We start from the raw sequence: 5,174 nt of genomic DNA, 5'->3' as shown, positions 1-5,174 counted from the left end.
AAGAAGTGAGGTTCTATGTGTCACATCGCCAGAGATACAGCCCCCTGAAGTGTACCCCCCCCTCCAGATTCTTAGCCATCAGGCTGCAGGGAGAATTAGCTGCACACAGGAGCTGCTGCACCTCACAGATACTGTAAATAATCACTTTATATGTTACTAGTACTACATTTTGATAAGGGATAATATCAACTAATATTCATGTTTTTAACCCTTCTCTATGCAAATCTAAGAACACACTTTGGGCCACATGTATCAATCGTTTTTTTCTGTTGTTTTTGCGCCTTTTCATTCAGGCGCACCGTTTTTTTGCCATTTTTGCGACTAAATGCGACTAAATGCTAGCTGCGCTGCAAAAAATAACCAGCTTTCCCTCATTTATCCTAGCAATCCAGATGTTTTGATGCGCCTAATGATATTCATCACTTGTGACTTTTCATTTAGGCGCAAAAACGGGCGCAAAAACACTCCAGCCCGGAGCTGGCGTTAACCGAGAAGAAAGCACTGAGCCCCTTTGCAGAAGAGCTCATTTCTAGCAGAAAAGCTCATCGAGACACTGCAGACACTAGAACATATAATACAGACATGAGATACTCTGCAGACACTAGTACAGATAATGCAGACATGCGATACTCTGCAGACAGGAGCTGCAGACTCTATTTACAGTTCATCACCTTCTATTTACAAAACATTCTGCAGAATCCTGAGCTCAGAGCAAGAGAGAAGAGAACTTTGCAGAATGTTGCAGATACTACATACAAGTGTCCCCCATGTAATTCTGCACAGTATCACCAGTGTGTCTGAGGGGGATACTGTGCAGAATTACAGGGGTGCAGCAGGAGACCAGCACTGGGGGATCCCCTCCAGGAGAAGCCCCTGCTGAGGAGGTCACTGGGTGCTGGGTGTCACACACCTGGGTGCTGCTGTGAGTGTTATCTTCATTCTGGGCTGTGGGAGAAGCATAGAGGAGCTTGTAGCAGGATCACATGTAAGTGCCTGAATCTAACATTGCGCCTAAACTGCACCAAAATTGCGCCTAAACTGTGTTAAAGTTAAGTGATTAATAAGAGGCAGAAAATATACTTATCACAGATGGTTGTAGCTTGTGATAATTCTGGAAAACAGTGCACCAGAATTTAGGCGCAACTACTACACCTAGGCGCACAAAAGTGATAAATGTGGCCCTTTCTCACTTATTCCCTTTTATTTTGTGATAGTTATTTTTTGTTGGGAAAATATGACTGATACGATGACTGATACGATGAACATTGAATCCTCTTCGCCTAATGTGACTACACCGCGACCAGAACATGTCCATAAAGTTACTTACACCTATGTTATGACATTCTCACTTTCATTCTTATGAAGCGCGGAGGGATCTGTTATTTTGCAGGTTGTGACTGTCTAAAAATGTCTAGCTGAAAAGCAGATATCTAGTTATTACAGTTTTAGTGATATTATGTGGATTTATTCATGTGAACATATCAATAGGGCACATTTGTGAACTCTACAAATGTCCATGTATTACATTTAGGAGATGTGAAGGTAAACATTTTCTGTTTGGATCAAATTTTTTGCCATCAAAGTCAAATTTTAAGTATTTTTAATAAAATGTTTCAATTTGAATCAAAATTGCATGAAGGCGCCTATGTCTATAAAATCTTTGATGCAATTTTCAAAATGGGGCAAGTGTCTGCTTTCAGAAAATATCGGTCCCCCTCCCCAATGGGCCTCACAGTCTAATCAACCTACCAGTAATTTTTTGGAGTGTGGGAAGAAACCGGAGGACCCGGAGGAAACCCACGCGGACACAGAGAGAACATACAAAATCTTTACAGATGTTGACCAGCGTTGCAAGGCTGTAGTGCTAATCACGGAGCCACCATGCTGCCCATAAATCTCCCTATCATCTATCTATCTCCTATAAAATTCTCCCATATTACAGTTTGTTTTACCATACTAAAGGGAGCCACTTCCTGACTGTGACTGGTCATAAAATAGTTTTATTTTGGGGCCCCACTTTTAGTTTTGCCCAGGGCCCCACTTTCTCTAGAACCGGCCCTGGCCCCTCCCCTCCCAAAAACAATCAAAAACAAAAACAATTGATGGCTTATCCAAAGTATATACTGTAAATAGTAATATCTGGCCAAGCTCTATAAGATCCAATTACTGCATATCGAAAAACACAATAAATTTAACACATGCCGCTGTCACTTTTTTTACTTTTTGTAAATAAAACTTATACAACATCCTTCAATTATCATGGTCTCTCTATACATTTCCTTACATCTCTTCTCGCCTTCCCCTGTCAAGCATTTATTGGCTTCTTCATAAATGTTGAGATACTGAGAATCTGCCACCTGTCATTGGTGATATCTCCCAAGCGTCAGGTAATGTCAAGGGAAAGTGTCTCATATATGGAGAATCACAGCGTGTCACTTATCACACATGTCCTGTGGCATTAGCTCGCAAGCTTGCATCAGATCTCTCACGAGCGTCCGTTGTGATCAGCTCCACTTCATCTGTGCTTGTACACATGGAAAAATCAAGAAATTAGTCTTGGTCAGATGGGTTTCCTCTAACTACACTCTATGTATATATATATTTATATAATTTACTCTCTTTAGATTTGTCCACATCTCCAGGTACCATGTGTTTTTTTTATGCTTTTTGTTATCATCAGGAGAGAAGTTATCATTAATTTCTCATTGAGTGCACTGATGACACATGGTAACTTTTCATGCAGTTGACATAGAGCCAAGAGCAGACATCTCCAAATGTTTCTCCTAATCACAGCTCTCCCAAGTACTTCTCAGCTTGAGCTGATTTGCAACCTTATAATATAAGTCCCTGTCAATATTAATAAAATAACAGGACAGTCCCGTAGATGTGGAATAGATTGGCATGCTCAACCTTTGCTCAGTTTACACCCCTCTTTGCTGTTTGTTGAGAGGGAGCGTAACTTAATGGGGGTATAAACGGTGTATCTCAGGAACCTTGAGTAGCCCATTCGTTGTCTCTTCCTCATGATAAATAAAAAATTATAGATTGAGGCCTGGTACAGAATTTGCATTTTACCCAGTGTAACATCTGTGTTATCCTTGTCCGTGACATGTGGCTGAGGATTGGGGGCTGATTGTATCTTTATGCTTTTCTGAACAGCTGCAGTGTAACCAAAGTGTTTTAAGCTACTGTTTTTGAATCGATAAGCACCACACCAGCCTCTTTACAGCAGCATTAACTCTGGTACATTATAAGTTAACCTATTGTGATTGACACTTCCTCACATTACTCACTACTTCTTAGAGTTTCTTGCTATAGAGTTCTTCTTTGTTAGCTGAATACTTTGCTTATGACTCTCATCATTGTTTTACTGATATACTGACCTTTGGCTCTTGTTTAGACCACTCTACTGTCTTGTGATTTTGTACTATATTTTCCCTTTTTGTTGTGACCTGGATCTGGTGACTACTCTTATCTGGTTGTACTTTTTTGCCTTTGTCTCTTTGTTTTTTCCAGTCTCCAGTTACTGGACACTGCCTAAAGTGGATCAAATAAGTACATAGGGTAAGATTGGTGGGTTCAGAATTTGGGCTCATTGTTTTTTCTGTGCCTACTCCTCCCATTACACCAAGCTTTGAAATGTGCCTAAGCAGACTTTTGATTTGGGTGTTTGATGTTGCTATATGCAGTGGCACAATTGCCTTGAAGACCAAGCAAAGAGCTGCCATGAGACTAATGGAATGGACCCACTTAATTGACTTATACTATTCTTAATTATCAAAAATATTCTAAACTTTCTCCTACTTACACATTAGCCTGTGGCAGTGGCAGTAGTACTGACAGAGCTTTGAGCTGGCATCTAGACATTGCTGGTGGGGTCCCCTTCCTGACTAAAGTGATGGGGGCCTTGAGGTGCACACCTCTGGAGCCCTCCCCATAATATGGCTGTGGTTGTCCCCTACAATTAACGGCTCCCAGTTGCCACTAGTACCCAAGCCAACTGGATGAGTTCAACTCAGAACTTATTCCCTTTAATGAACGCTAAAGTGCACTACATTGCATATCCTCCCAGTTGTTATATATCTCTGTAGTTTTCTTATTTTTAATTTGTTCTTGTCTTAATGTAATGAATGTGAACCCCTTACCGATTGTACAGCACCATGGAAATAATGGTGCTCTATAAATATAATAATAATAATAATAACCACCGCTATACAGCTCTGGTGGCAAAGCTTATCATGGTGGGTGCTTGGTGATGAATCCTCACTGTTGTGAAATTATATCCTACCCCAAGGATAAGTCATCAATATCAAATACCTGGAAAATACTTTAAAGATTGGACCTATCCAGAAAATATATACTGAATAAAAGTTCCCTGTACATGGTCCTACCGAAAACTTAGCTGAAAAGTAAATTCAAAATACTTTACATGTTCAGCCATAGTTTTCTTCTTAAGCACAAGCAATTAAGAGCAAAGTTTCATGAATGCACGACTACATTGTCTAATAGCCTTCCGGAACACTAAGAACTCTTTGTTACAACTGGGTGATCCTATATTGATTTGAATAGCCTCGAGAGAATCGGTATCAAATCTGCCGCTCCGAATATGTTAATATTAATCTCGGAATTTGGGTGATTGTAATTTTAAATCTGTGCTTTTGGATTTAATTTAAGCCTTTGCACAATTCTGAGAAATCTTACATTTATATTGCATTCGCCTGAAACTTTTTTTAGCAATAAAGGGCATGAAAATGACAGCTGTATAATAAGTTACCTACTCTAATTACATAGACCTTGTCTCGTGCTGCGCTGTAGGATGCCAGTCGCAGCTAAGACTGTGTTTTCTTCTGCATAGATCCACGTTCTGCTCTGTTACAGGAGGAGAAAAACTTTTTTTAAAAATGTAAATGTAAATTAATACTTATGAAAGGAGAAAGGACATAGTTGGAGATCCATTTTGACGATCTTTACTTTGCCAGATAAAAATTCGGACCCTTCTAACTTTTTCATCCAGGATTTTATGTGTGCACATTGAAGCATTAAACAACTTAAAGAGAATTTGTCACCAGGGATCTCATTTTCACTAAAGACCGGCTACAGAAGCCCATTACAGCTGCAGTGCAAATATGTCTTTCTACCTTAAATAAACATTTGCATTACAATATAATTGTGTA

Source organism: Engystomops pustulosus, chromosome 6 (assembly GCF_040894005.1).
Source record: "Engystomops pustulosus chromosome 6, aEngPut4.maternal, whole genome shotgun sequence".
NCBI lineage: Eukaryota > Metazoa > Chordata > Amphibia > Anura > Leptodactylidae > Engystomops > Engystomops pustulosus.
The sequence above is the reverse complement of the archived record's forward strand: the minus strand, read 5'-3'. Positions refer to the sequence as shown.